The sequence below is a fragment of the Chrysemys picta genome, chromosome 5, assembly GCF_011386835.1.
Source record: "Chrysemys picta bellii isolate R12L10 chromosome 5, ASM1138683v2, whole genome shotgun sequence".
Taxonomy (NCBI): Eukaryota; Metazoa; Chordata; order Testudines; family Emydidae; genus Chrysemys; species Chrysemys picta.
In genome coordinates, this window is record NC_088795.1 from 97,080,295 (window position 1) to 97,104,505 (window position 24,211).

Below are 24,211 nucleotides of genomic sequence, written 5' to 3' on the forward strand. Positions count from 1 at the left end.
CTTCAGATATTTGTGAATATTGGGGGAAACTCAAAAAAAGATTTCCACTGTCATGGCACCAAAGTTTTACACACATTTGATTAATGAGGCAGGGACCCATTCCTGAACCAAAATTACCTTCAGTTCGTTATACCCAGGAAGGAGAAGATACACACAGTTAAACAAATTATAAAATTTATTACAACTAACAGGTAAAAGGTTTACTTTCTACAAAAACATTACAAGAACAATTAAAGCAAGATACACAAAAATTAGCTATTAAAAATTTCTAAAGCAAAATTGTCCTTAGAATATGTTTTAAGGAAATATTTTTGGGAAAAAATATTTTTAAAAATTAAGTGCTCAAAACCAAGAACGCTGTCCAGTCTTTAATGTTTGCATTCGTCTCCTTCCCCTCCTCATCAAAACGGGTAAATGATGGGGGGAAATGGCTCTTGGTGAAACACTGGGGATGTCTCCTGCAACAGGGTTTGGGGTGGTCAGTGTTCTGGTGATCTGGGATTCCTGCAGGCCCCCCAGCATTGTCCTCCTGGCTGGTTAGAGGAGTACTTGAATGAGATTGCCTGGTGAAACAGTATTCTGAGTGGCAGCTGGAGGAGCAGCAGAGGAGGCTGATGGGGGTGGTTCTGTGACCTCCACAGGGGCAGATGCTGCACTCTGTCAGTCACTAGTCCAATTAGCCTTTCCATTAGGTAAAGTTCACATTCTGTAGGCCATGTCTCCACCTCCAAGAACCAATCCAGAAGTCTCTCCTTGTGCCGAAGATCCCACTCCTCCTTTGCCCTGAGGAACTCAAATTGCTCCTGATTTCTCCTGTCCAACCCTATAAACAGGTCCCGCCATGGACCTTCTCTGTCTGCCCCTGCCTTCTGCCTCTTTGTGGCATGGTTTCCCTCTTGGGAGTCAAAGGTCCTGCCAATTCAAAGAGAAAGAGAGAATTATGTTCTGGGCCTCTGGAACAAGCTGAGAAATCCCCCCATATAACATAACTGTGCTGTTAAAGGCTACAATTTTGATATTTTTGAACATTCCAGGAATGTAACTGTCTCAGCATTCTTGGTTCTCAGAAACCTTTTGCAGCCTATAAAGAAGGAATGGAGGCACATAATGGTTAGAAAAATGTAGTAGTATTTGTAGCAGTTTAAAGTGTTTATACTGTCTCAAGCAGTTTGGGGGAGATGGGGAAATTCCTTCCCGGGGCAATGTTTATGATTTATTTCTTTAACGCTGGCTAACTTTTGGAGAACATACCAGTTTTCAATATACCACAATGGAAAAGAGCATGTGAAGAGAAGTGCTAAGGATCACCCCTGCATATTGCAGAATGGAGGGGTTTAGCAAGCAGATTTGAATGCCGGTGAACCTCAAGAACAAGCTGCAATTCCTGCTGCAACAGAAATTTGCTGAAATATGCTTGTGGGATTGGGAGGAAATTTGAATTGAAATAAACTACATTCTGAGCTAGGATAGGAAGGCTTCATGCAAAGGGAGGGCTGAACCACAACACCACCTCTTCCTGGCTGGATTGGAAACTCCTGCCCCTGTGCCTGCCTAACGAGGAGGGAGAGAGACAGCAATTTCATTAGGTTTCCTGAAAGTCGAGCTCAGCACCACAACCTTCACTTCAGACAACTGCAAAGGGACACTGCACTGCTTTTTCTATGATCTTGAGACCGGAACCTTCTCCCCTCCCCCCCAGCGTATGCAGCATGGCTCTTGGCAGGGAGAGGGCAGAGACGAGGGACAGACACTGTAAGAACTTGCTTGTGCTACTGGTTATGTCTGCATGATTTATGTTGCTCAGGGGTGTGAATAAGCCACCTCCCTGAGCGACATAAGTTACACTGACCTAAGCGCCGGTGTGGAGAGCACTGTGTCATTGGGAGAAGCTCTGTCACAGCACTATCCACACCGGCGTTTAGGTCGATATAACTCACATCACTCAGGGGGGATGTAGCTTATTCACAGAGCTACCGCTGCTCACGGAGGTGGTTTTATTATGTCGATGGGAGTCACCAGACTTGCTATGGTTGCACAGCTGCACTGCTGCAGATGCACTGCTATAGTGCGTCTAGTGTAGACTAGCCTTTGGTGTCTAAACTCCCAAGGGAGAAAAGACCTAACTTGTTCTTAGATAACTTAGTTGGTTGTCTAAAACCTGGATCCCTTCCCCAAGCAGGACCTACCTTCCCCACCTGCCCCCAGTCTGTGCAGCCACACTTTATATGGAGGAGAGTAGATTGGGGAGCTCGGAGGAGCATAAGTCTGTAAACTTACAAGAAAGAAAACAGTGCTGTAAGCAACTCTTCCTTAGACAATCAACTGTAGGTTTTCTAAACCTTCCCCACTTGTAACATTTCCCTCCATTGCCACCCCGCCATGGGGCCCTCAATGCCTGACAAGGGCTGAAAATTGCATAGACACAGGGGCATGCTGATTTTTACTTTCAGGAGTGTTCTTAAAAAATAGCATTGGAAGCCAAGGCACAGATCCTATAAGTATGGTTCATCAGAAATAAGTAAAATCACTGATTTATAACTCTGTCACTTGAGGACCATTATGGAGTGGTGCAGTGCCTGGAGGGAGGGTGAAAGGTTGGAGGAGTTTGCTAAGGAGGTGAAGTGAGACAATAATATGGCTTCAGCATTGCATTTCACACATACAGACACAGAGCAACGTATGACATGTTATCCAGGGACCAAAAATAACATTGCTTCAAATACTCATGATGTTAAAACTGGGAATTTAGCATTACAACAAGAGATGATAGTGGTGGACCATTATAACTTACCAGCTGGGTGTTTGGGTTCCTGCAGCAGTGCAGGGTCCTCCCCAGGTTCATCATTGGGGCTTCTGCAACCTGGATCTGAGGGAATAGGTGCAGAATAACCACCTCCTTGCCCTCCGGATGTTCTAGGAGGTCAGCTGCATTCCCTGCTGCCTCCTCGCTCGCTCGCCTCAGTGTCCTATCAGACAATGAGGCCAGCGGGGTTTGCGAGGAGACTGTGAGCCACTTCGGACTCAGTACTGGGGACCCTTGACAACAGCTGGTCAAGCTCCTCATAGAAGGGGCGTGTATGACAAGCTGTCCTGGACAGACTGTTGAGTCTTTTGCTCTCTTGTGCTTAATCTGTTCCCAGCACTGAGATGGAGTCTGCTCAATGCCCATCTGCTCCAGCCTCCATGAAATGTCCCAGTACAGGTGAATGTTCCTGCTGCTCCTACCAAAATTATGGAGGACAGCATGCTTGGCCTAGACATTGATTAGCACCCAGGTATGCTAAATGGACCAAGTGGCTGCTCTTGGAGTTGTATCCATGTTCCCCTGTATTGTTCTGTAGAAAGTGCAGTGGAAAACTGTTCTGATGAGGTTAGCGCAGCTCACTACTACTGGTGAAAACAGAGGAACAGGGACCTTTATTGATTGGGGAAGGGTCAGGAGGAAAAAGGTTCAGGGCATTGTGGGAACGGGGGTGGAAAACTATTTGAAACTTGAGACCTGGTACCTACCCCTTACCCCCATCCACACTGCAAACTGGCCACAGCTGGGCCACAGATCACCCTCTACTTTCCTTGAAACATGTGTTTCAAGAGTTTCTGTGTGGACAATAGGGGGCTTATGACACAAGCCTGTGCATGGACATGTACAGTTGCTAGTGTAGATGTACTTGCTTGACACCTACTTACTCACATTTAACTCTCACTCTACCTGTTTATAGATAATACTTTAAATTGCCCCAGTGGGCATCCATTTTGCAACAATCCCTGAATTTACTTTTTTCAACATTGGTATAATTTTTTATCTCTTGGTTGATGTACTGTATCTCTCTTTACAGCTGTAACTTCACTAAGGGGTTATTTGCATTTGGTAACGGCTTTTGGTTTTGTAATGCATCAAGCATCTTAAAAGTGGCTGAAATACTCTAGTTCCCTCTACCTTTTTAATTTCCACAGATAGAAAAAGTAAAATAATGTATAGATTTGCATTTCAGAAAATCCAGAGGTTCTACATAACAATATAACCCTGCTTGAGGACTAAACAAGATAACATATGTTAATGCTTTAGCCATGAGACTAATCCTTGATACAGTAAAAGTGTTCAACATGAAATTGCTAATGCAGTCCTCTATTCTGAGATGAAGAAAATATTTAAACCAAGCAAGTCATAAAACATCCACCATATCTAGTGGCAAATGACTTTATACTATCAGCTTCCAGCATTTTCAACATTTCCCCAGAAATGTTCCTTTACTCATACTAAATTTTTGTATGTCAACAGTAGGTGGACTGTTGTAAGGGAAAACACGTCACATGACATTCCTAAAATGAAAGTAAGCATAATACATATAATGCAAATATTGGTTCCTATAGACAGATACCAAAATCCATATAGTGCCTAATATTAAGCACTGAACATTTGGGCGCTAACTTGTATAGTTTTGCTTATAGTGCTCAAATGTTCAAAGTGATAATAGCCCTGTCTCCATTCACCAACCATGTGCTTAACTTTAAGCAGAGAAAGGTATAATACAAAGTGAAGCTAGACAAATTTAAAGTGGAAATATATAGTTATACAAAGTTCAACAGCTTCACCAAGAGAGATTGACCTGCACCCCACAATACTCCATAGCCCAGTGGTTCGAGCATTCACATGAGGGACCTGGGTTCAAGTCCCTGTTCTACATCAGGAAGACCAGGGTCTGGAATCTGCATCTCCAATATCCTGGGTGAGTGCTCTAACCTCTAAGTTATAGGGCATAAGGGGGAAGCAATGCCCTCCTGCTGCTGTGTTTTTGGGGGGCTCAGTGTAGTATACATGCTCTAAGGTGATCTGAGTCCAAATTTAGAAATTTTCAGTTTCATCTTTTTGCTAGATTAGAGCTAAGGTTGGGGTACTTTTTATTTATGCACTGTATAAATCTAAATAAATACATTTCAACCTCTAATACTGAATTCACTCAAATAACTGCTCTGCTTTGCAAATGGTAACTACTACGGTATTTCTACCACTCTCAATTCAAGGAACAGAAAATGGTTCCATTGACTGAACTGAATTGATATGCTAATGTATGACAGAGCAGTAGATCTTGTGAATTTACAAGTGTGTGTAGTTGGTACTTTCAACTCCTACTTCTATCTTCTTCATGAAGGGGAGGAAGGAGGAGGACAGCACTATTAATAGTCAAGCTCTTGTATATATGCTATTGTTTAAAATAGGAGAATAGGGTCTTAAATTTTTTTATCTTTCAGATTTAAGCCTGATTCACAACCCACAGAAGTCAATGGGATTCTTTCCACTGACCTCCATGGGCTTTCGGATCAAGACTTAATAGGACTAAATTCATCCAAGGTTGACATGAATGGAGTTACACAAGGAATTAATTTTGCCCTGTGTACTTTTTCAATTCCTTTGTTCAGTGGAGAATAGAGAAGAATTTTTTTTACACACCATTCTTCCCAAATTGCACTCAGTCATGCAGCAATTAAAAAACAAAAAGCAAATATAACATACAGAATTGAGTTTTGCACCTCTCTATCTATACCGAAGATAGGATAAACTTGGAATGAGAAAATACATTTCACTTAATTTCAAACATACATGAACAGGATGGATTTTAAAGTTCAACTTGAGCTGAAATGCTGCTGAATAAAATTCAAATGAGGAAAAATGCAAAGTTCCTTTAAACACTGAACAGTGATTCTTCCTCTATAAGAGAAACATACTTGATTTTGAATAATTAGTAACCAAAATATTAGTAGTCTCATATAAACCAGGGATTACACCTATTGATCCATATATAATAAGTTGTACAGTGTAACTAAGGGTTGGTTTTATTCACCATATTATTATTCACTGTATTTCACTATATAATTATTATTTGTGTTACTGTAGCACATAGGAGCCCCAGTCAAGGACAAGGACCCCATTCTGCAAGGTTCAATACAAACACAGAACAAAAAGAAACCCAGTCCCTTCTCCACCGAACAATTTTAAGTATAAGACAAGGAACAGGATGGGTACAGACAGATGGGGGAGTACTGGGAAACCATGAGACAATACTGGTCAGCAGGATAGGCTGGTCTCAGCACACCAGCAGGCTAGCCATTGTCAAGTTTTTTTTTGCAGGCTTCATGGCAAAGGAGAGTTGTAAGAGGGGATGAAGAGGAAGAATGAGTTTTGCAGATGTTTACGAAGAGCTGTTATTTACTGTGTAAACCATAGAACAATCATCACCACCTCTTACCAGTTTTGTAGGCTACTAAAATTGCATGCAGAGTAGGTACCAGCAAATGTCGATAATTCTGTCATTTTATCATAAAAATGAGATCTAAATTGTTTACAAGTCCCTTGACTTCTGTTGACTCAACATTAATAAACAAAATTCAAATTCAACAGCTGGTTTTCTTCATTCCCTTGTGGTCTGTTTAGAGTGATAAATTGATTAACCTTGATGGAACCCAGGATGCATTGTCTGCACATGAAATAATAAATTAATGAGTTTCATTTATTCAGCTAATGCCAGTTATTGCTTCAGCTGTGTCCTTAGATGCAGGTTTGGCTCTCCTTCTAGTGGTGCTGCCAGATACTTTTTGACACCTTGTGAAGTGCATGTGATAATCAGCTGTGCAATGTAGTGTAGATAGGAAATCCAGAAAGAAATAGAGCCAAAAATGTATGAGAACTGGCAGTACCTATAACCTAATTTCCTTGAAAACCCACTTTATCACAAAAACAATTCAAAGTCACCTTTTATTCACACTCGCATATTAAAATAGACTGTTTTAACAACATTCGGTTTGATAATTTTTTTTTTAAGTTCTAGTACCTCCATTGTGGCTTTTCCTTTCCACACTGATTTGTTTATACTGTGAAATTATGAAAAAAGTGACTCAGACCAACAAAGCAGGTCAGGAAATTATACCCAGCAACCCATCTGAGGGCTAGTTTAGAGCTGGCGGTTGGAATTCAAGTTGAGGCAATATAGAAAAATTCAGATTCTATTCAAATACTGGCAAATACTATCACACGTAAGCATCACTGAAGCTTATGAAGCAATTTACTCAAATGGTTGATAGTATATACATTCTGAAAAATAAGGCCAATTTCTGATATACCAAATTTTTTACTCATTGTAATAGGACTGAGAAAATGGACTATTTAAGACTGAGAAAATGGAGTAAGGACCTCAAGATTTGAACCATATTATATTATTCGCTATAGATCTCAATGTCTAATGTAGTTTTCATCATCATACAAGTACATACCCCCACTAATATTCTGATAAGTCTCAAACAGACCTTAGTAGCAACTGAGAATGCCAACTACCTTTCCAGGATCAAGCCGGAGACTATTTTTGAAAATAATTGTATATGTAAGATGCTACTAAAGATTTTCCAGGTATTCATTTGCACATGGATGTGCACATGCATATTTTGTATGGATAGTATAGGCATGTACTTCTGAAAATGTAGTCTGAATTGTACAGACTACTATTTGATTAGAAGTCCTCAGGAGGCTTCTGATGTTGCATGGAGACATGGCATAGGCAGGTGCTTTTATACAAAAATCAAATATTTTTAAATGTGATTTTTCTGTTCAAGCCACTCAAATATTTCCCTGTAAGACATGAATATGGCCCTGTGACGTTGCACCCCATAATGCTTTATGGGAATATGCTTATGAATGTATATATGACATAACTGGAATATGTTTTATGCTACATATGCCATGTAACATATCTCTGTAAAGGTTATGATCTACTGAATATATTCATCCTATTTGTATGCATGTATCATTTTTGTATTCAAAGTTATGAATATTGGCTACGTACTTGTTTAATTTTAAGTAGCCTCAGTGAAGCAGTTGGTCAGTTTCCTGAGAAAAGACTATTCTCAGTAAGTGCCCAATCAAGAAACACTTAAGCTAACAATAGAGTCCTGTGGCACCTTATAGACTATGCGTCTGACGAAGTGGGTATTCACCCACGAAAGCTTATGCTCCAATACGTCTGTTAGTCTATAAGGTGCCACAGGACTCTTTGTCAGTTTTTACAGTGCCAGAATAACACGGCTACCCCTCTGATACTTAAGCTAACAATGAACTTGGAGACGCCAATCCACATCTGAGCTTTCCCAGCAATGTGGCCTGGCTGATAAGGAACTAAGTCCTGCATAGACATGTGACTTGCCCATGTGACTCCAAAACTTCATCTTGTAGAGGGGATTCTACACGGGGGAGGGTGGGGTTTAGACCCACAAAGAGAAACTATATAAAGCCTTGGGAGACCCCTCCATTTTGTCTTCAGCTGGTTCAAGAGATAGCCTCTCCACCCCCAAAGGATACCTGAAAGAAACTGGAACAAAGGACAGTAACCACAGGGGATGTGAGTGATTACTGGACCCAGACTAGAAGGAGGCTAGTCTGTAAAAGAAGTTTACTGAAACATCTCTGAGGGTGAGATTTCATCTGTAATCACTTTCTTACTGTAATAGGTTTGGACGTAAGTGTTTTATTTTATTTTGCTTGGTAGTTCACTTTGTTCTGTCTGTTATGACTTGCAACCACTTAAATACTACTTTTTGTATTTAATGAAATTACTTTTTACTTATTAATTAACCCAGAGTATGTATTAATACCGGGGGGGGGGGGGCAAACAGCTGTGCATATCTCTCTATCAGTGTTACAGTAAACAGATTTATTTGGGATTTGGACACCACTGAGAGCTGGGCATCTGAGTGTTGGAGACAGGAACACTTCTTAAGCTGTTTTCAGTTAAGCCTGCAGCTGTTGGGGGATGTGGTTCAGACCTGGGGCTGTGTTTGCAGCAGGCAAGCATGTCTGGCTCAAACAAGGCAAGGTTCTGGAGTCCCAAGCTGGCAGGGAAAACGGGCTTAGGGTAGTCTCAGCACATCAGTTGGCAGTCCCAAGGGGGTTTCTGTGATCCAACCCATCACAGGCCCTTTCAGAATTAACTTGCTGTCATTCTTCAACTGCAATCAGCAATCTTTTTCATGCTTTTCTAGTGCATCAGATTAGAAATCATATAGGTTCTTTTTTCCCCTATTAAATCCATGCAACGTGTCTTGAATCTGCATCACATGCGTTCAAAGACAAAATTTCTGAAGACAATTGTATGTGAATTACTGTTTGCTGATGATTGTGCTTTGCTGGCCCATAATCTTTGGGACATTCGGTGGCTCACTGACTGCTTTGAGCGTGCAGCAAAACATTTGGGCTTAACAATCAGCCGAAGGAGACAGAAACCATGGTCCAGCCTCAACTGGGAAGCACTGCAACCATATTCCAGTTGTGTCCATTAACAACATACCACTCAAGGTTGTTGATAAATTTTGCTACCTTGGCGGTGTCATTTCATGAAATGCAATGATTGGCAATGACATTACAAAGGTCATTGGTGCAACCATCAATGCCTTTGGAAAACTTCATTGTCGTCTCTGGAACAAACACGGTGTCAGTCTGCAAACAAAAGTTAATGTTTACTGCACCATCACTGCATTCCTCTGTGGCTGTGTATGTAGACTACTTATCAATGCCACATAAAAAGCTTGGACCAATTCCACCTGCAATGTCTTTGCTGGATAACGGGAATTAAAGATTTGATTCCAAACACAGAGGTCCTTGAGTGGTGCATCATCAGTCATTGAAGCTTTTTATAGTGAGAGTGAAGCTGAGATGATGCAATCATATTGTCCACATGTATGACAGCATAATACCAAAATCCACGTTTTATGGAGAATGGAGACTTGGAACTCATTTTAGGGCAGAAAACATTAGTGACACTCTCAAATCCAACCTCCAATCTTGCAATGTTGACCTCAACACCTGGGAGCTCTTTGCCTATGACAAGACCTTGGAATGAAAGATTCTGAGAGCTCACAATTGCTGCAATCAAGGAGAGACATGAAGCTAAAAGCAGCACATTTATCTACAATTGTCTTCATAAATGGCACTTGTGGATGGGGGTCTCATCTCAGGACCCACAATAACTGACTGTAGTTCATCCATTGAACTCAATGGGAGACTTCATAATCAGTTAGCCAATCTTTTGAGTTTCAGCCTCCTCCTCAATAGTGCTTAAGAACAACTCTTCCTCTTCACTTGAAGAATCCATTACTGCACTCGATATCTACACTTTCCTGCTTTCTCTGCACATGTTAGCATCCTGGAACAACTTACCAAAGATTGTGGTGGATTCTCCATCACTGACCATTTTAAAATTAAGATAGGATGTTTTTCTAATAGATATATGTTAGGAATTATTTTAGGTAAGTTCTATGTCCTATGTTACAGAGGATGCCAGACTAGATGACCACAATGGTCCCTTATGGCCTTGGAAACTATGAAAAACAAATGCTGGTTGCCACATTGCTGATGTTGCTTCCTTCTTTCCATATTTCTGCCCATGGCAAATTGAATTTCTGTGAAATTTTCCATTGTTGGTATAGCTACAGTACACAGTTCTATGTTCTGTGCCTTTTTATAGGCTTTTTATTTGTTTCTGTCTGTCATACTTCTTGGCATATACACGTTGTCCATTCTAGTGTCAGATCTATCTCCTGTAGTAACCGTTCACTGACTTTTTTATTGTTACATGCCAGGACAATCTGCTCCTTTATGAGAGAGTCTTTTAATATTCCATGTTCACATGACTGACTTTTTAGTTTTACGTCTGTGACAAGCTCGTCTATTGTTTCCCCTTCATTCTGTGTTCTCATTCTGAACACATGCCTCCCATAAATAACATCATTTTCTAGGGACACAATCATTATCAAACATTTTCATTATTTCTGCAAAGCTTTTCTCACTCTTCTCTTCCCCATCTTCATGCAATGTATTATATACATCATGCGAGGGCTTCTGTTCCTGCCACTTTCAAGATACAAGCAATCTTTTGTTCATCCTTCAGTTTACTTGCTTATGTGGCTTTCATATACAATTCAAATTGCCATTTGAACCTCTTCTGGGCATATGCAGCATTTCACCAGATTCCCAAGGCTGGTGGGGAAGTTGGTTGCAATCGCAAAAGCTCTGCAGCATCCATTTCAATTGTACCTTTCAGTGGGTCTTCCAGCACACTGTGCCTTCCACTTCCAGTACCGTGTAGTATCTTTGTGATGAGCAGAGCAGTGTCAAGATAAACCCTTTATTAGGAACAGGAACTATGTACAGAAATAAGGTAACAAAACTCCCTACTGCCTTGTGTAGCTGCAACCTGGACTGTCCAGCCCTAGGCTACTTTGTTTCTGCTCAGCAGAAATGGGTCACAGGAAACCAAAGACTATATGAGAGTGTACAGGAAGTGTGGCATCTCTACACTTCCTGGAGGACATATTGTATAGCACAGCCCCTATCCCCAACCCCTTTCTAAAACACACATTTCTATTCATCCCCTTCCCATAAGTGCCCTTCCCCTTGCTGCACCCCAATTCTTACCCCATTCCCCCTCCCCTCCCAGTGAACATTTTCAACAATAGTTTCAACACCTTCTGAATATTCTGCTGTACTCAGATTATATTTCAAGATTACAAAACAATTTTGCCAGAATCAGTTTGGAGCAATATTCCTCTTTTTCATATTTCTGCCCAGGGTTAGATTTAAACTCTCAAAGCCTGGGTGGTACTCACATTTAACAGCTACAGCTTTCCCACTTGAGCCACACCTGTCTTGTGATGCAGAGCTACCTTTCAACCCCTGTTTCTGCATATGCACAGTCAGATCTATTTGGAGCATGAGCCTTTGGTATGCACCTAGACAGAGAACCACACTCTCTTTCTAATTATGTTGTAATTTGATTCCCCCCGAAAGGGCTACTTGGTAGCATGCACTTCGTTGGTGTAACTCGGGCATTTGAGATCCTTGAGTACAGATCTCTATCTGTGCTCAAAAAAAGTTGCAAAAATATGTCAGCCTTTAGAAAAAGCTGCTTTTAGAGGGTAGCTGAATTTCAGAAATACCTTAGTCAAATGCCCCCCACTCCCATTTGGATCACTAACCAAACCTATGCCCCACCAAATTTCAAATCCACGGAACCGTGTGAATTTTAGAGCACTTAGAATAGTTGAGCTTTGAACAGAAAGCACCACTTAACTTTAACTACAGCAGAGTTTGTACTCTCCTATACTATTATAGTCAAAAATCTCAAGCAGCACAAAATGATACTTCTTCAGCTAAATGACTGGAAATAGATTTTATTTTGCAGAAATTATTGATTGCAGCATTCAGCACACCGATCAGCTATAATTACAAATCTGGAATATCAGAAAGGCTAAATTTTTTTCTCATTTTTAAGCCTTTCTTGGATAGATTCGTTCTTATTGAGCCAGCCCCTTCAAGAACAGATTGCAAAGCAAAACTCAGTAAGGTATTGATTATAAACTAAACTGCTTTGAAAGTCAAATCTAAGCATTGATTTGACTGCTAACATCCATGCAGAAATTGTGAATTCTGCTCTCCTGAATAGACCCAGTTTCACTCTGTATTCAGTACCTCAAAAAATAGAAATTGGATGCAGTTGGATAAACTGAACAAGCTTGGGGTGATGCTGACTGCTAGGGAGAAGTATTTTGAAGACCTAGAGTAGTTTACAATTGCTCCATCAGCTAACGGTCTCATCTTAGTCACAGACAGAGTGGTCCATAATCTCAATGTTTACTAGATTTAGCATTGGTTCTAGTCTTTCAGAGTGTATCACTCACCAGACCACATTCTTTCAACACCTAGTAAACAGATTATTCACCTTCCTCTAGGTGTGGATCTAGCCTCTGTGCCACATATCTTAATCACCTCTCAGTTTGACTGTTGCCAACAGGATTATCTCAGATTAACTTCAAAAGCCACTCACACACACACACTATATAACTAGACATTATAGTATCCTTTATTTTTCTCTAATATAGAAAAAAGGAAGAAAACTCTAGAAAATAAAATTTTAAAAAGTCATCAAAAGCGTAGAGATTGCAAAATGAAGCATACAAAATGCCAAAGTTAAAGCTGAACAAACACCTTTAACTATGCCTCTTTTTATATTTTTGACTATAATAGTATAGGAGAGTACAAACACCTTTAACTGGCTGTATTTTAAAGAATCCTTATTGAGGTTGCAGGAACAAACCATCCCGATGTGTAGAAAGAATAGTAAATATGGCAGGCGACCAGCTTGGCTAAACAGTGAAATCCTTGCTGATCTTAAACACAAAAAAGAAGCTTACAAGAAGTGGAAGATTGGACAAATGACCAGGGAGGAGTATAAAAATATTGCTCAGGCGTGCAGGAGTGAAATCAGGAAGGCCAAATCACACTTGGAGTTGCAGTTAGCAAGAGATGTTAAGAGTAACAAGAAGGGTTTCTTCAGGTATGTTAGCAACAAGAAGAAAATCAAGGAAAGTGTGGGCCCCTTACTGAATGAGGGAGGCAACCTAGTGACCGAGGATGTGGAAAAAGCTAATGTACTCAATGATTTTTTTGCCTCTGTCTTCACGCACAAGGTCAGCTCCCAGATTGCTGCACTGGGCAGTACAGCATGGGGAGAAGGTGACCAACCCTCTGTGGAGAAAGAAGTGGTTCGGGACTATTTAGAAAAACTGGACATGCACAAGTCCATGGGGCCGGATGCGCTGCATCCGAGGGTGCTAAAGGAGTTGGCCGGTGAGATTGCAGAGCCATTAGCCATTATTTTTGAAAACTCATGGCGATCAGGGGAGGTCCCAGATGACTGGAAAAAGGCTAATGTAGTGCCCATCTTTAAAAAAGGGAAGAAGGAGGATCCGGGGAACTACAGGCCAGTCAGCCTCACCTCAGTCCCTGGAAAAATCATGGAGCAGGTCCTCAAGGAATCAATTATGAAACATTTAGAGGAGAGGAAAGTGATCAGGAACAGTCAGCATGGATTCACGAAGGGGAAGTCGTGCCTGACTAACCTAATTGCATTCTATGATGAGATAACTGGCTCTGTGGATGAGGGGAAAGCAGTGGATGTGTTATTCCTTGACTTTAGCAAAGCTTTTGATATGGTCTCCCACAGTATTCTTGCCGCCAAGTTAAAGAAGTATGGGCTGGATGAATGGACTGTAAGGTGGATAGAAAGCTGGCTAGATCGTCGGGCTCAACGGGTAGTGATCAATGGCTCCATGTCTAGTTGGCAGCCGGTTTCAAGTGGAGTGCCCCAAGTGTCGGTCCTGGGGCCGGTTCTGTTTAATATCTTTATTAATGATCTGGAGAATGGTGTGGACTGCACTCTCAGCAAGTTTGCAGATGACACTAAATTAGGAGGCGTGGTAGATACACTAGAGGATAGGGATCGGATACAGAGGGACCTAGACAAATTAGAGGATTGGGCCGAAAAAAACCTGATGAGGTTCAACAAGGACAAGTGCAGAGTCCTGCACTTAGGACGGAAGAATCCCATGCACTGCTACAGACTAGGGACCGAATGGCTAGGTAGCAGTTCTGCAGAAAAGGACCTAGGGGTCACAGTGGACGAGAAGCTGGATATGAGTCAACAGTGTGCTCTTGTTGCCAAGAAGGCTAACGGCATTTTGGGCTGTATAAGTAGGGGCATTGCCAGCAGATCGAGGAACGTGATCGTTCCCCTTTATTCGACATTGGTGAGGCCTCATCTGGAATACTGTGTCCAGTTTTGGGCCCCACACTACAAGAAGGATGTGGAAAAATTGGAAAGAGTCCAGCGGAGGGCAACAAAAATGATTAGGGGTCTGGAGCACATGACTTATGAGGAGAGGCTGAGGGAACTGGGATTGTTTAGTCTCCAGAAGAGAAGAATGAGGCGGGATTTGATAGCAGCCTTCAACTACCTGAAGGGGGGTTCCAAAGAGGATGGAGCTCGGCTGTTCTCAGTGGTGGCAGATGACAGAACAAGGAGCAATGGTCTCAAGTTGCAGTGGGGGAGGTCCAGGTTGGATATCAGGAAAAACTATTTCACTAGGAGGGTGGTGAAACACTGGAATGCGTTACCTAGGGAGGTGGTGGAGTCTCCTTCCTTGGAGGTTTTTAAGGCCCGGCTTGACAAAGCCCTGGCTGGGATGATTTAGCTGGGAATTGGTCCTGCTTTGAGCAGGGGGTTGGACTAGATGACCTCTTGAGGTCCCTTCCAACTCTGAGATTCTATGATTCTCTTGTTTGTTCACATTACAGTCCAGTTTCTAATGAAATGATCAAATATATTTTCCTTATGATCCCATCATAAATACAGTTTATAATGGCCTAACTAGCGAGGAGTTTCCCCAAAGTTCCTAGAAAGTTTAGAAGTTTATTCTTCCTTACACAGTGGCTTTCCTATTTCTTCTCTTTTTTCCAAAGACTGTTTGGTTTAGATCCTCAGGTACTCAGGTGTTACTCTCCTCAGCAATCCAATGCCAAATAATTTTGGTCCCCTGCCACCCAATGGAATCGTTAACTTTAAGCTAAATGCCCAATCACTATGCAAGGCCTGGGGAGAGTTCAGCACCTAAGAAAGGGGCTGCTGCCTAAATTAGCCAGAAATGAAGTGCCACTGGGAGGGGTGGAGGGGAAGAGATGCCTAAGTAGTTCATGTTGTGCACATGGTTGATGGGCTGGAAATAGCCATCTGTCTCTGCTCAGGTTCCTCAGCCATGAATCCTCTCCTGGAATTAGTCACCTAAGCCAAGTTAGCTGCTCAAGTGGCCCATGTTCTAGCAGCCATAACCCTCTTTCTCTATCACTCTTGAGACCATGCTCACCCTATATTTTGCTGTAACCCCAGCTGCCTTTTGTGCAGGCATTGTGCTGTCCCCCCATTTATTGGACTGTATCCAGCTCTCCTGCTGTGGGGTCTGACAGGCATCAAGTCTTAGGCCTGCTCAGAGCATGCCTAGGGGACTAGGTCCTCTGGTGAGATGGGTATTCCTCTACCGAGTCTGAGAATCCCGAGTCTTCAGGGACTTGAGCTTGTGCTTGGGTTCAGAACTGCTCATTAATTGTGGTTGACATTAGGACTTAGCTGACTGGTGGAAATATAGGCACCTAGGGGACTTAGGTGCCTATGGAGTTAGGTGGCAGCTGAATGGCGGTGTTGAAAAATGTCATCAGCCCCTAAAAGATGGATGTAGATTCCCAAAGATGCAGTTAGGCACCAAAATACCTTTGAGGATTTGGGCCCTTGTCCTTTCTTGAGTTCAAGTTTGGACAGATACACAGTGAATGAGGCAAGAGTATATAGTGAGTGAGACAGGAGTCTTGTGAATCCATGCCTTATTCTGGCCTAAAATCTGTTGGCAACTACCACAGTGTAAATCATTAAAATATTTACACCAAGGATCAGCAAGAGTAGATTTGCACCCTCAGTGTTCAGGTTGGACTTTGTACTGTGGATGAGTCAAGAACTCTCACAATGAACAGCAAGGATAAGAACATATAATCCATTGTGTTTTGGCTAAGGCCGGTAACCTGAAGAAATAATATTATGTGATTGGATAGCCCAAGGCTATATTTTAAAGGTATATGCACAAGCAGGCAAAATTAAGGTTGTATGGGCAGTCTTAACTTTGCTATTGAATGCTTTGCAGCATTAACATGCTTTTATGATTTTTTTATATGAAATAATATAAACCGCTTGTTAGTTCATCTGTAAGCATGAAATGTACTTTCATCTCCAGGTTTTAAAACAAAATCAGAGTTATTTATTTTGATGGTAAAAATATTTAATCCCTTCTTTTTTTCTTATTGTCACAATACACAGTATCTGCATTTTTTACCCAAGAAGTCTATGGAAGATCAGTATAATCAGTATAATCACTTGGCCAAGATCTCCTACCTGTTCTACTTACCATAACTCTGATTTCAGTATTTATCAGCGGTTTAATCCATTTTTTGACTGTGAATACATAATTGCCAAAATATCTGTTGGCAAACTAAACCTTTACTGTGATCTCATCAGCTACCACAAGCTAAACAGTGTTGGGCTGGGTCAGTTGTTAATGGGAAATCTCAGATTTGGTATTCTTTGCTTCCTGACCTAATCTGTTGTGTAATGTTGTTCTGCACAGCCAGATAGTTGTCATGTTTCATCCAAGTGGTGCTGACAGGCAGTACAGGTCCCTTAGGGCACCAGAACAGGACTGTCGTGATTATGACACTGCCCGCTGTGGTTCCCCTAATAAAGGGAAATATCATCAAACCAGACAACGATACAGGAGAGCTCCAGGATAATTTTTGACCCAAAGGAGTTCCTCCCTCAATTTAGGGAGGAAAAAAAAATAGCGGCATCCTACCAAACTCTGTATCTCATAAGACAGCTGTATCTCAGTTGCAATCAGGAGGTTTATAAAGAAAGGCACCAAGGGTGGAAATTTTAGCAGCACAGAACTCATCACATTCCACACTCAAGCTCGGACTCCTGGGTTCTGCTGGGCCCTTCTGGCGATTGGGGAGGGGCATGTGACCCTTCAAACCTGCTCCCGCCCATATTTCCCCAGGCAAACTGTCTCTCAAAGAAGGAAGCCACAGGGAAGTCTCTGAAGAAAAAAAACTACCAGGAGAAATGCCTCTGAATTTCCTGGGAGCTTAGGAAGTGTACCCAGGCCATTAAACCTTCGTGAACTTTTTCTTTCAGTTTATCTCTGATTACTGGAGTAGCCAAACCACAGTATCTGGAAGATCTAATGGTTTAATGTGTTGATATATTTTTGAACTCTTAACAATGAACATGAAAACATCTAAAAAAAGAGAATTTACTTCATTTATTTTGCTGTGGACACAGCAGCAAAACAACAACAGACACATGCATGGATTTAAGCATCAGGCCTCAACTTTTTTAAACTTTAGCACAGGGCAGGGGCACCACCTACCTGTCACCCATAGTCTCCTCTACTAGGTATTTAATTGGCTCCAGTGCAGGGATTACAGGGCTCCTTAACATATAACCCATAATTTGTGCCAGGGTTACAGGACTCCTTAATCCATAATGTGGTGTAGGCTCTCCTCAGTCTACCCTGCAGGACTCAGCTCTCTGAGTCCTAGCACCTTTTCCCCACCATGAGAGGGTAGGGGGACAGAAGGGTGGGGACCTCAGCCCATGAAGGCCACGTGAGTCGAAGGCCAAACACCAAAATCCCAGGTCTTTTACCTCTACGAACTGTTCATTTTATTCTCTTAACCACACTGGAAACTGGCCACAAGTTGTGGTGAATAAACAACTCCACCCCAGTTAGGTACTAAGCACATTCCTACTTACCCCACTGCAGCTTGAAGGGGCTGTGAGGGAGGGGGGGAAAAACTCCCTGGTCCTCTGCCAATTGGCCTATGGGAGAAAAAAAATTTCTTCACCCCCTAAAGAAGCAATGAGCTAGACCCTAGCCTCTATCAGGCCAGGTTCCCATTTCTAGTTAAGGGGGCTAGGTTGGGCTGCTGGAATGGAGCCAACAGAGGCTCCATATGGCCCCTGCACTGGGCTAAATCCTGGGAGCCAGGTAATGCTGGCCAATCAGCACCTCTCTCCCCCAGCTAGCCAATGGGTACCAGAGATTCTCAGGGGGTGGAGCTACCTATTGTCCCTTGGTGAGTGTGTCCTTCCCTTGCTACTGGGACTGTCCCTCTTTCATCACTGGCCTCATTAAGTTCCCCCACCTGTTGATGCAAATGGGTGACATTTCTAATAAGACTCTACTCAGATATTTTGACAATTATATCTATGTAAGAACCAGATTTGTGGGAAGACTGGAACCAGGGCCTGGCCACAGTGGTCTATGAAGTGATCCCTGAATAGTTTAACTGTATGTTTTGCTAAAGCTACACTTGATACATTTATTAGAGTAAATGTAAGAAGATATTATTTAGATACAGTCTGTCTGAGTTGGAGTGGAAGTTTGCATGAGAAAGGTGAGCTCTATAATTCTCTATCAAAAATAGGCATAAAAATGAACAGGCAAAATTCTCTCTTTTTCTACATAAAGCCTCTTTGATGTGGCCAAGTATGGGGACGGTAAGCAAGTAATATCAGTCCACAGTCAGTCTGAACCAAGGTGCAGGGCTGGAACTCAACTCACCCCTGCCCTACTCAATCCAGGCCTAGCACTGACTGTCTCCACTTCCTGCAATTTGTCTAGGCCACCAGACCCATGCAGATCCAGTGCCCCTACACTGCCCTCTACGCTGGCCTATTTATACATTTACTAAAAAATATTATCATGATTCTGGGAACATTTTTTGATACGAATGCAGACAAATCTTATGCACACCTGGCTGACAAATGACTAGAAAATTAACTCTCTTTGATGTGCAGTATCTGATGAAGATTGATTCTTTTCTTCTTACTATGCTGCTTGAAGTTAAAGCAAATGGCTCATTTTGACACAGACAGCATTTGCTGAGTGCTGTTCAAAGAAATATGCATTGTAGCTGGGAGGGAAGAGATAAATTCTTTCCCTTGGATAAGGAAGGGTGGTGATTTCTCTTCCCAGGCTGAAACTTACATTTTTCAAGGGCCTCCTTCAGTCTGTTCTCAGCAAATATCGAAAAACCAGAAACACCTGAATAAAATGGTTTGCTACAGCTTCTGATGAGTCTAAGCACGAGCCCAACACTTTATTACTTAGGCCTTTTTAATAGCTTGAAGAACATCAGCCAGAAAGATGTAATAGTTTTTCTAAGGAAACTATATCATAAAAGTCACAGTTGACCTTTTCAGAGCACAAGAAGGAAGAAAAAGTGTTTGACCTTTATTACATTTATTAACTATAAAGCTTGTCAGTGTTTGTTTGTTTTCAATGGCAAAAAGAGCAAGTGCCTGACAACGTGCAGTGACTTATCATCTGTAATGTTAGTCTGCACTGATTCATGTAGAACCAGGGTTCGCAAACCTTTTTATAATGTGAACCATTTCTTAATGGCGAGATTAGGCCAGATTCTCCATTGTGGTGCAGCTGCTTTGGGCTGGCAGTCAGACCCTAAAAACAGCTTAACTGGAATATGTAGGTTCACCCTAGTAAAAGGATGATCTTTCACTGCTATAGAATGGATATAGGGGCTTTTATGCCATACAACTCTTCTTGCTGCCAACATAAAAAGGAAAAGTAAATATAACTGGGATGCTCCCATCCCTATCTTTAGCTGTTTTTTTGACAGTTTGGACTCGTTTTCAGAAGGAGTAAGGTCTTCAAAGATGCAATCAGAGCAGGATTTGATCCTTTAAAAATTAAGTAAATAAAAGCTCTAGGGAGGGGAGAAGTGGTATGGGGGGTGTTAGAGAGTGCTGAGGCCTGACAGGTGAGTCTTCACTCTGATCATGGAAGCCTCAATTAGTTTCCCAGTGATGGCTGATGGAGCAGTTAGCTAATCAGGAGTAGACTCTGGGGAGGTAAGGAACTAATTAGCCCTCTGCTGGCTAACCTGATAAAAGCCAGGAAGGAAGTGTTACAAGGAGTGAGGGAAGGGTAGGAGTAGATGAGTCCAGACTAAAAGAGTGTGGGAGAGGGAGAGATCTTTTCTTTTCCTAGGGCTATGGTAAAGAGGAACTGAAAATGCAGGGTTAAAAAAAAAATCTATGGTGTTGCAGTGATGTTAGCAGAAGGGTTTAGAATAAATTAGACTGAACACTAAAGGAAGGTGGTTTGCCCTTTTGAATGGAATACATTGGTTACCCTTAAAATGTTCTAATGATCTAAGGTAATGAAATAATGTTACCTTAGTATCTTCAGTATTCCAAGAGCCAGTCCATAGTTAAAGTTGCAAGCTGAATTTCTTTTCTGAGCCTGTTTTGACACTGCCTTCCCCTATCAAATCTGCAGGCACAGGAATATTAACCTCTAAATTATTAGGCTAGGTTGAGGACTGAAAGAGACACTTTCTAGGAAATTTGAAGTGAATGGAATAATTAATTGCTTAATTATGACAATCTAAGAATAGGGATGTTTGCTAGAGTTCCAAAGATTTGAATGGTCACTTCATAGAGAGAAAGAAACAAGTGTGGCCTCAGAGACCAAATAAAAGAAAGAAACAAACTTAGTCTGAGTACTTACTACTTAAGTAATTTACTTTAATCAAGGTGCACAGGGCCAAGCCTGAGCTTATTCAATTCTACTATTTAAAAGCTTAATTTTAAATTAATGTCAGAATACCTCAGTGGCTCCAGCAAATTTAAAACTAAACTAAGGTGTCAAAGAACTGCTGAAGACCCAAGCTTTCATTTAACAATATAAAGCAAGTCTCAAACTCCTTTCATGGTCCAGATAGACTGCAAAATGTAACCAAGTCTCAGGGAGACTTGTCAATGGAAAAAGAATTATTCCAGCAAAACTGAAGTTAATCATATGCACTGTCAGTAAGCTAAAACAAATTAACAATTATGGCATTCACTAGGGTTACAGAATTCTTCCAATACTCTTCTTTTTGCTAGATCCCAGCCTAATTTTAAATATCTCCCACTCTCAATTCTTAAGTCTGTTGATTTATCTGTTTTCATGGGACTAATTCCTACTTGCTCTACTTTCCCTATACCAAAGTCCCCTATTAGCAACATGTGCCCTTTTCTCTAAAATGTGACTATTACTTGTTGTGGAAAACAAACCTTATCTCTGGATTTCCTGGGTTTCTAATGTCATTTTAACTTGAACATGCTTGAGAGATGCATTCTAAACTCTGATCTGTGCCTCCAGCCTTAACTTCACCCTGATGAAGTATTTTTGATTGGGAGCAGCCAATACAGGGCCCTTACTATCTTGGAGTAAAACTTTACTGAACAACCTGTCTCCTTTATTTCAAAGGACCCATCTATTTCAATGGGACTACTAAGTGAGTAAGGTACTACACAATTTGAGTAAGGATTGCAAAATCTGGCCCATACTCAATACTCTAAATACTGAGGTAACATTATCAACAGTAATTGGAAGTACTTTTAAGGCCAACTATGGCTTTTAGTTTTTAAGCACAGCCATATGAAATCAATTCACTGAGTTACAAATTATTTGTCAGATTTCTTACCATGAATTTTAGGTTACTAAGTAAATCAATTTATGCTGTATTCTAGCCTTACTCTCCTTCCAGCAAATAAATACCGATAGATATTGATGCTTTGCAAAAACTTCAAAAATCAAGTAACTTGTAATAATTTACATATTTCCATAAACCATTTAATATTTTTCATTATAACATTTTGAAATATGAGTGGGAAGTAATATTTCTTCTCCAAAATGTATTGCTGTCTATTGCTCTGTCAATAAATTGATGGAAACTAGACATCCTACCTTCAATGGTGCGTAGGTTCCAGTCCTGTAAGCGGCTCTTCCTGAGCAGACCCTTGCGTAGATACCAAGCCCTGTTGACTTCAGGTGGTTTCACATGAGCAGAAATGTTCATCCACAGAGATTTTCTTGTGGGATCAGAGCCTAAGGATTGCTGCAGTCTTTTCAGTGGTATTAGAGGGGGTCCAAAATATCAAATATTTTCCATGAGAAATATCAAAAGAGAGAATTTTCTTTTTAAAAAATTGATGAAATTTACAGGGTTTTTTTTATGAAAAAACAAAAAAAATGTTTCAGTTTTCAAAAGTCAAAAAAATTAGGGTTTTTTAATGAAAATTTTTGGTAGACATTAGAAGGCTATTGTTTAATCGAAAAAAATTCAGCCAGCCCTAACAGACATTCAGTTTTCTAGTACAACAAACAGTAGGCAATTTCCTTTATCCACATTGTTCAAAGTACTAGGATAGAGTGGCATTAACCTCCAACCTTCAAAATCTTTAGACATTCTCACCTCTGAGCTAATGAAATACATTCTCTCTATATTAGAAAAGAGATTTTGTAACAATATAAAAAAAAGTTTAGCATTTTCATTCTCTTTTATTATCTACATTGAATGCTGAATACAGGATGCCTCACAGAGATTATGGTACCAATAATTATCTGCAGTAACTAAGTATGAATAAAAAGACTCCCTCTCTTAAATAAATCATTATTTATGAGATTATCACATGTAAACAATTAAAATACTAGGTTGTGGCACCTTGTCTCTGAAAAGAGAGAACATTCAAACATAATTGAAGTTATTTTAATTAAGACAAAATGAATCTCCAGTTTTCCACTAGATACATTTACAGGCCTTGCCTTAATACGTGGTTGTATTTACCACATGGCATTATCACAGACTGGGCTTCAGGCTGTTAGGAATATTAAAATGAACCACAGGCAGTAGGATCTACATAGCACAGCCTTTACACAGGTAGTCTGTGGGAGGGGCAGAGCGCCCTGAAACCAATATCACTGAACCAATAAAAGTGCATGGTTGTGTCCCCCACTGCCCCATGTTCACTGAGCCCATAGCCAGCCATACAAAATTAGAAAGAAAATAAAAAATGAGGGGCCAGGTGTCCCTCTCCCATAGGAAAAAATAAATACCTTATGAGCTGCTTATGGATTTTTAAAAGATTTAAAATACAAAACAATTTTTAAAGTAAAACAGAAAGTCTACCTGGTAATGTTTTACTGGAATTCTCTACCAGAAAAAAATGCCATTGCCAAATTCCTCACACCCAAACCACAAGGCCCCAAACACTCTTGCATATTTCTAACCATCCACCTGCATACTAGGCTAACCTGAGCCATTATAATAGCTAAACTCCCCCCCCCATATTTAGAGAAAACATCTCTTCTAATATATGGGGAATGTGTTTTTTTTTCTCCCCTATATTGGTCCCACACACAGGATGCTGCAGCAGCACAATAAGGCTGCTGTAATTTCTCTTCTGACCTGGAAACATTTCTCCTGCAGAGCCCCCAAAGTCCATGGCACTGGTTGATGGGAGGTAGTTCAGGGAATTAATTGAGTCACTGCACCTTCTGGGCAGCCTCCACCAGCTGTGGAACCCCAACAGGTGGTGCACATACAGTCGGTCTTCCCATAGGTAACTACTTGGAAGTGTGCAGCCCCTTTTGGGGAGATGTAGTTTATACATTCCCAAGCCAGCAGGAGTGAATCAAAATCCTACTACTAACTCTAATGGACACAATGTGTACAGTGTTTTGGAAAGATCTTGTTCTCTGCACATGCTAAGTATTTGTATTTCTACCAAGTCTCCTTCAATCCATCCTCCAAACCCCGAATTGCACTTTCATACAATCCTTAATTGTTTTCATCTGCTCACCTGTCATTGTTACTTGGTGTGTCAAAAGGTATTTGTCAGAGTTAGTTACACTGTGATTGCTATACTACGCTTTAACATCT

General features: G+C 41.1%; 1 long non-coding RNA gene across 2 annotated transcripts; it reads right to left on the reverse strand.

The window, feature by feature from the left end:
- Positions 1 to 217: 217 nt before the first annotated feature.
- Positions 218 to 23,864, reverse strand: LOC135984131 (uncharacterized). 2 transcript variants are annotated; one of them, XR_010602039.1, is made up of 5 exons: positions 23,738 to 23,864; positions 22,237 to 22,394; positions 20,678 to 20,775; positions 18,231 to 18,296; positions 218 to 912 (listed from the first exon to the last, which is right to left on the reverse strand). It is a non-coding gene; the product is annotated as an uncharacterized LOC135984131 (long non-coding RNA). The 2 variants fall into 2 exon arrangements; XR_010602040.1 differs by lacking the exon at positions 23,738 to 23,864 and adding an exon at positions 23,459 to 23,602.
- Between the last annotated feature and the right edge of the window lie 347 nt (positions 23,865 to 24,211).